Raw genomic sequence first — 8,740 nt, forward strand, 5'->3', positions numbered from 1 at the left:
ATCACGTGGTGTCTGGGCACGACGAACTTTGGCAACGGTGCATACTCAGGGAGAACACTTCTTGATAATTTAGTGAGAGATCATCTTATAATGCTACCGTCAATCAAAGCAAGATAAGATGCATAAAAAGATAAACATCACATGCAATCAATATAAGTGATATGATATGGCCATCATCATCTTGTGCTTGTGATCTCCATCTCCAAAGCACCGTCATGATCACCATCGTCACCGGCGCGACACCTTGATCTCCATCGTAGCATCGTTGTCGTCTCGCCAATCTTATGCTTCCACGACTATCGCTACCGCTTAGTGATAAAGTAAAGCATTACATCGCGATTGCATTGCATACAATAAAGCGACAACCATATGGCTCCTGCCAGTTGCCGATAACTTGGTTACAAAACATGATCATCTCATACAATAAAATTCAGCATCATGCCTTGACCATATCACATCACAACATGCCCTGCAAAAACAAGTTAGACGTCCTCTACTTTGTTGTTGCAAGTTTTACTTGGCTGCTACGGGCTTAAGCAAGAACCAATCTCACCTATGCATCAAAACCACAACGATAGTTTGTCAAATAGACTCCGTTTTAACCTTCGCAAGGACCGGGCGTAGCCACACTTGGTTCAACTAAAGTTGGAGAGACAGTCGCCCGCAAGCCACCTGTGTGCAAAGCACGTCGGGGGAACCGGTCTCGCGTAAGCGTACGCGTAATGTTAGTCTGGGTCGTCTCGTCCAACAATACCGCCGTACCAAAGTATGACATGATGGAAGGCAGTATGACTTATATCGCCCACAACTCACTTGTGTTCTACTCGTGCATATAACATCAAACCATAAAACCTAGGCTCGGATGCCACTGTTGGGGAACGTAGTAATTTAAAAAATTTCCTACGCACACGCAAGATCATGGTGATGCACAGCAACGAGAGGGGAGAGTGTTGTCTACGTACCCACGCAGACCGACTACGGAAGCGTTCACACAACGTAGAGGAAGTAGTCGTACGTCTTCCCGATCCGACCGATCCAAGCACCGTTACTCCGGCACCTCCGAGTTCTTAGCACACGTACAGCTCAATGACAATCCCCGGGCTCCGATCCAGCAAAGCGTCGGGGAGGAGTTCCGTCAGCATGACGGCATGGTGACGATCTTGATGTTCTACCGTCGCAGGGCTTCGCCTAAGCACTGCTACAATATGATCGATGTGGAATATGGTGGCAGGTGGCACCGCACACGGCTAAGGAACGATCTCAAGGATCAACTTGTGTTCTAGGGTGCCCCCCTGCCCCCGTATATAAAGTATCCAAGGGGGGGGGCTGGCCGGCCAAGGACGGCGCGCCAGGAGAGTCCTACTCCCTCTGGGAGTAGGATTCCCCCCCCCCCAATCCTAGTTGGAATAGGATTCCTCGAGGGGGGGAAGAGAGAGAGGGGGGCCGGCCACCTCTCCTAGTCCTAATAGGACTAGGGGAGGGGGAAGGCACGCGGCCACCTTGGGCTGCCCCTTTCTCCTTTCCACTAAAGCCCACTAAGGCCCATATAGTTCCCGGGGGGTTCCGGTAACCTCCCGGTACTCCGGTAAAATCCCGATTTCACCCGGAACATATCCGATATCCAAACATAGGCTTCCAATATATCAATCTTTATGTCTCGACCATTTCGAGACTCCTCGTTATGTCCGTGATCACATCCGGGACTCCGAACAACCTTCGGTACATCAAAATGCATAAACTCATAATAACTGTCATCGTAACGTTAAGCGTGCGGACCCTACGGTTCGAAAATAATGCAGACATGACTGAGACACATCTCTGGTCAATAACTAATAGCGGGACCTGGATGCCCATATTGGCTCCTACATATTCTATGAAGATCTTTATCGGTCAGACCGCATAACAACATACGTTGTTCCCTTTGTCATCGGTATGTTACTTGCCCGAGATTCGATCGTCGGTATCCAATACCTAGTTCAATCTCGTTACCGGCAAGTCTCTTTACTCGTTCCGTAATACATCATCTCACAACTAACATATTAGTTGTAGTGCTTGCAAGGCTTATGTGATGTGCATTACCGAGAGGGCCTAGAGATACCTCTCCGACAATCAGAGTGACAAATCCTAATCTCGAAATACGCCAGCCCAACATCTATCTTTGGAGACACCTGTAGTACTCCTTTATAATCACCCAGTTATGTTGTGACATTTGGTAGCACCCAAAGTGTTCCTCTGGCAAACAGGAGTTGCATAATCTCATAGTCATAGGAACATGTATAAGTCATGAAGAAAGCAATAGCAACATACTAAACGACCGGGTGCTAAGCTAATGGAATGGGTCATGTCAATCAGATCATTCAACTAATGATGTGACCTCATTAATCAAATAACAACTCTTTGTTCATGGTTAGGAAACATAACCATCTTTGATTAACGAGCTAGTCAAGTAGAGGCATACTAGTGACACTCTGTTTGTCTATGTATTCACACATATATTATGTTTCCAGTTAATACAATTCTAGCATGAATAATAAACATTTATCATGATATAAGGAAATAAATAATAACTTTTATTATTGCCTCCAGGGCATATTTCCTTCAAGGCTCACCACGGTGGTGTCGGTGATGAGATCGGCGTGGGTGATCGACGGCGTTGAAGACGGGGACGGGGCGTGACGGACCGCTAAATCTAGACAAATCTCGAGGAAAATGGAGTTTGGAGGTCGAGCTTCGAGAGGAGAAAGCTTAAGTAGCGTGGCTCGGGCATTCCATCGAACACCTCATGTGCATAGGAGGTGAGCTAGAGCACCACAAAGCCCTCTCCCCCTCGGCCAGAAAAAACAGAGCACTGTGCTCTGCTCTTGCGCGAGGGGGTATATATAGGCACCTCATTGGTCCCGGTTGGTGACATGAGCCGGGACTAAAGGGGAGCCTTTGGTCCCGGTTCAAGCCACCAACCGGGACCAATGGTGGTGGGCCAGGAGCCAGGCCCATTGGTCCCGGTTCGTCCCACCAACCGGGACCAAAAGGTCCAGACGAACCGGGACCAATGGCCCACGTGGCCCGGCCGGCCCCCTGGGCTCACGAACCGGGACCAATGCTCACATTGGTCCCGGTTCTAGACTGAACCGGGACTAATGGGCTGAGCCGGCCTGGACCATAGCCCTGTTTTCTACTAGTGTATAGATTAAATTTAAAGCTAAAGATTGCAAGACATACCAGTTGGATGAAATTATAAAATCACTTATTTTTAGAAAATAACTTCATAGCTTCATAGCTTCATGGTCAGCTTCTCATCTTGCTGAAAATATTGAGAAAAAATGACAAGTTAATTTGACAAATTCAAAGTAAGTACCATCAAGCGAAAGAAGCATGTAAAGCCACTCACATTTTAGTGTGTAGCTTTTCGATCTTTCATTATCATGCAAAGATCAAACACATCATATGGCAGTAATTTATCTGTCAATTGAAAACTTTGAGAGATTATTTGCAGTAGCGGCATTCGATGTACTGCTTAATTACATCTAACGGATGGCCTAGAAGTGCCAGCATCGTTATCAATTTCCTTTTGAGAAATATTATTGCATACCATAGTATGACCAATCAAAGTTCAGGGGAAAATAATCAGAAAACTAGGGTAAAAGGTAATACCACACAGCAGGGACGGAGTGATCTGATTACGTTCAGTTTGGACTTCAATTGCCAGCCACCGCCGACGGCCGACTTACTGTTCTTGGCTTGCCGCCGGAGGCTGCCGATCTGGCGCCGTGATGGGGGGAACATGGAGATGAAACACCGAGGGGCCGGGCTGGGAACCGAACTGGGGGGAAACGATAAGCGGCGGTGTGTTGCGTACATCATGGATGGTATGGAATCGTGCGGTCAAATGTCGAGCCGGCTGCGTGGATTGTATCGTATGGTATTGGGCTCTTTTGTTTTGAGAAATACCTGTAGGCTTTTTGTTGAGCTTTTCATCATGTTATAATAAATTTGCAATGGGCTAAGAGGCTTCTTGCTCGTGCGTACTAGCAGCTTTGATGGGTTCAAGCGTGCATTTGTATTGGGTTCAAGCAAGTGAATGCGTATATACATGGACGTGACGAGCAAAGATCGTTGGGTTCAAGTGAACCCAACGCCTACACGCTGGCTTCGCCACTGTCATCACCTCCATGGCAGGGCTGATCGTCGCCCGCCCGGCGCTGTTGAATCGTTGTCTCTCTTTCATTAGAAAGTGCAGTCACCAGCATAATTACCTTGGTCTGTTTGTTGATCCTTGAGTTGGCTTGCTGATTTGCAAGCAAATTCCTGGGTATATAAACTGCTGTAAGTTGATGTGAAAAAAGTGAGGTGAGACTATTTCAATATGCAGCGAACCTTTTTGGGAGCAGAAGCTTATGAGTTCTCAGTTGGTTGCAGTCCTCGGGATAGGAGGTTGAAGTCATTTGTTCAACCCCTCACCAGAGCAAAAATTTTAATATTTTTTTCGGCACACACGGTGATGGATGGACGGCCCAACAGAAAAACAACAGGGTAGCCCATGCAGTCAGGACGAGAAATAACCCATAGGACATACAATGAATCGTTTTTCTTTCAATTTAAAAATTAGTACCAGCTTGAAAAGTATAAAAATATCATAAAATCAATTATAATATAGGTGAACGGATGAAAAAAATTACCAAAACACACATTGCTTTATTAGTAGGTATAGAAAAGCTCACTACTAAAACTAACTTAGTTGTGTCTTCATCTAAACAGCCCCTACTTTTTATTTACGCGCTCTTTATTATCTTGCAATCCTATCCAACAACACCTACAAAATAGTTCTAGTTTCATACTTGTTCTAGGTAAAGGGAACATTAAGCATGCGTAGAGTTGTATTGGTGGTCGATAGAACTTGAGGGAATATTTGTTCTACCTTTAGCTCCTCGTTGGGTTCGACACTCTTACTTATCGAAAAAGGCTACAATTGATCCCCTATATTAGTGGGTTATCAAGGATATACGCGGGAACCGGGCCTTTAAAGAAATTTTTCTCTAGTACGGTTGATGTGGCAACTTGTGGTCGGGCTCTCTAGTAACCCGGTACCTGAACAATGATGTGGCAGGGCCGCTGAGATGGATAGGCTGCATGTCAAGAGAAATAACATAGTGAAGATGTTCTATTTAGGTATTATATATTGGAGATGACCATGTGTCTGTCTGTCCACTCTGCTTTCTGGTTGGCACGCTCAACATTTCTGCATTCATGGATTGTTTCCTCATCTACTTGATAGGCCCTGAACTGAATCCGGTAGGAAGAACCTGAAGTGTAGTACTATGCACACCCTATCTGCCATCCATTTTCCACCTGACCTGATAGAGTCAGGCACCCAGCCCGTTCAGGAATTTTTTAAACACAGTACAGATGCAAGCAAAAGAAATGGATTTCGCATATCACCTGGGGTTAGGATCATAGGCTGGCTTTGACGTGGTGCTCCCACCGGTTGTTGCTAACAGCCTCCTGCAGACAATGGCATCCTCTACAGGATCGCCGTTCGTGACCAAGGCCATTATTCCATCTCCCAGGAGGGCAGCATTGAGCTCATCAGAGGGGACAATGAGACTGTGCCCAAGCCAAAGAGTGCCACATCCAACCAAGCCCAAGAGCTCTGCTCTGTTCTACCTATGAAGATGACTAAACTGAAACTTTCTCTCTCCCTGAAAAAAGACTAAACTGAAACTGCACAATCGTAAGACATCCAAGCAACCTCAGTGTTGGTGGCTGATCATAGTCTATTTGACACAAGGCTAGGGAATCAACGGGAACAGATGGATCGATGAATGATCTTCCTACCATGCGTCAATTTTGTTCTATATTACTTTTTCCATATTTCGGCAGAATATCCAACCATCCTTTAATAATTCGGATAGACTACCACTTGAGTTGGACCGATTCCTCTGGAGGGTCTTTGATTTTTGTTCTTTCAGTGCATAATTGCAATGTTAACCGCATGACTGCAAGTCTTCAAAACTACAACCCAAAAACTGGGATGAAATATTCCTTTCACCTGTAACTATCCGTTCCTTCAGTGCATGATTTCCCAGTGTAAACATGATACACTAATACCTATAGGTTTTCCGTGACATCATTTGTGTAGAGAGCTAGTTTTTTGTGTGTGCAGAATTGACAGGTGATGGTGTAGCAACATCGTCCCATACAAGTGAAAATTGACAGGTGATGGTCAGTTGTACTCTATACCTTGTCCAGTGTGCTAGTACTCAAGTGATATGGTATTTAATACTATATTTGAGATGATATCGCATTTAATGGCACACAATTAAGAATATCTTCTAAATTTATATTTGCATAGATGGAAACATAACATCCATGCAATGGATACCATCTTATAGATAGAACCATATTTTACAAATTAAGTATAGTGAGACAGCCAAATCTTTGTGATCTCATTTTGAGCGAGATGGGACTAAATATTCTCTAGCCATTAGTCTATATATAAAGATACAATGCTTCTAGAGGCCCAAACCGAGTCAGGAGTAAGAAGTTTGTGTCTTCTCTTATGGAAGGGAAAGCTATTCTTCTTTGCCTTATGGTGCTTGTGCACCTCGGAAATTCCATTCATATCGGTAAGAAATTGATCTCCCCATGCCTATATATGTTTCCATTCTCCTATCAACCAAAGTAGGATCATATTATCACTTAAACAACATGAATATTTTCATATTTTTCCCAATTTAGACTTCTTTTTATGGTGTGTGTTTTTCTTTACAGGTAAATGCAAGGATCTAGTTCACCCGCAAGGAAAAACATGCAAGGATTTAATTGCTTCTATCAACCGTGAGTGCGATCTGTCAAATTGCCAAGTGATGTGCAAAGATTTGTTTGGAGCGAAACTCACAGCCTCATGGTGTATCAACCCTGTCCCATACTATTGGCATTGTAGGTGTCGTGTATGTTGGTAGAGTTGCACTGAACAATCATGTCGAAAAATGGACAAATGATGTGATCCAATAATAAAATCTTCATGTGACATGCATCTAAGAATACATAACGATTGCCAAATTTAGGTGTTCTATTCGATTTTGTCATGTGTGATATTGATCTGGTAATTTTAGGTTTGCATGGCCTCGTGATTTATAAGTTAAAAAAACAACCTTATACGACATGAATGAATCGACCTAACTATACCGGCAGTCCTGTTTCTGATGGGCCCAGAAAACAAGGAACTAGTATATATTTCTATAGTCGGTGAGTATGTTTAGTGGTAGAAACTTGTAGGATCAGATATCGAACAGAGCAATGTCCTAAAAAAAGATATCGACCATAGGGGATGAATGTGAATTGAATATATTGTTAAAATCAAAAAGATATTGGCGAATGGAAGAATAACTCAACAAGAAACTATGCAACTTAGTAGCATGCGAGGCAAACTAGTAAGATATAATTGCATAAATGCCTACTAGCGGCGTTCAAAAAATGTATTTAGTGGCAGTAGATTCCGTTGCCGCTAGTGTAACAACAGTGGTATGCTGGTACTAACATCCACACCCAACGCCGCTTGCATATCTCTCATATGTGGCGTTTGGCAGGCAACACCACTAACTAACAAATTATAAGTATTCCACCATGGATAGTAGATGCCAGTAATAGAAGTCATGTGCCATGTGGCTGATGCTCGCTTTGTCCTGTGGGTCCCAAAGTCAGTGAACACCTACTGTCAAATGATACGTCTCCGTCGTATCTACTTTTTCAAACACTTTTGCCCTTATTTTGGACTATAACTTGCAGGATTTGAATGGAACTAACCTGGACTAACGATGTTTTCAGCAGAATTACCATGGTGTTATTATGTATAGAAACAAACGTTCTTGGAATGACCTGAAACTTCCCGGAGCAACTTTTTGGAAAATATAAAAAATACCTGCAAAAGATGAAGGCCAGGGGGACCACCACCTGTCAACGAGGGTGGGGGGCGCACCTGGCCCCCTAGGGCGCGCCCCCTACCTCGTGGGCCCCTGGTGCCTCTCCGACTCCAACTCCAACTCTATGTATTGTGTTTCGGGGAGAAAAAACCAGAGAGAAGGATTCATCGTGTTTTACGATACGGAGCCGCCGCCAAGCCCTAAAACCTCTCGGAAGGGCTATTCTGGAGTCCGTTCGGGGCTCCGGAGAGGGGAATCCGTCGCCATCGTCATCATCAACCATCGTCCATCACCAATTTCATGATGCTCACCGTCGTGCGTGAGTAATTCCATCGTAGGCTTGCTGGATGGTGATGGGTTGGATGAGATTTATCATGTAATCGAGTTAGTTTTGTTAGGTTTGATCCCTAGTATCCACTATGTTCTGAGATTGATGTTGCTACGACTTTGCTATGCTTAATGCTTGTCACTAGGGCCCAAGTGCCATGATTTCAGATCTGAACCTATTATGTTTTCATCAATATATGAGAGTTCTTGATCCTATCTTGCAAGTCTATAGTCACCTATTATGTTTTCATCAATATATGAGAGTTCCTGATCCTATCGTGCAAGTCTATAGTCACCTATTATGTGTTATGATCTGTTACCCCGAAGTGACAATAATTGAGATACTTACCGGTGATGACCGTAGTTTGAGGAGTTCATGTAGTCACTATGTGTTAATGCTTTGTTCCGGTACTCTATTAGAAGGAGGCCTTAATATATCTTAGTTTTCGTAAGGACCCCGCTGCCACGGGAGGGTAGGACAAAAGATGTCATGC

This window comes from Triticum urartu, chromosome 3, assembly GCF_003073215.2.
Source record: "Triticum urartu cultivar G1812 chromosome 3, Tu2.1, whole genome shotgun sequence".
Taxonomy (NCBI): domain Eukaryota; kingdom Viridiplantae; phylum Streptophyta; class Magnoliopsida; order Poales; family Poaceae; genus Triticum; species Triticum urartu.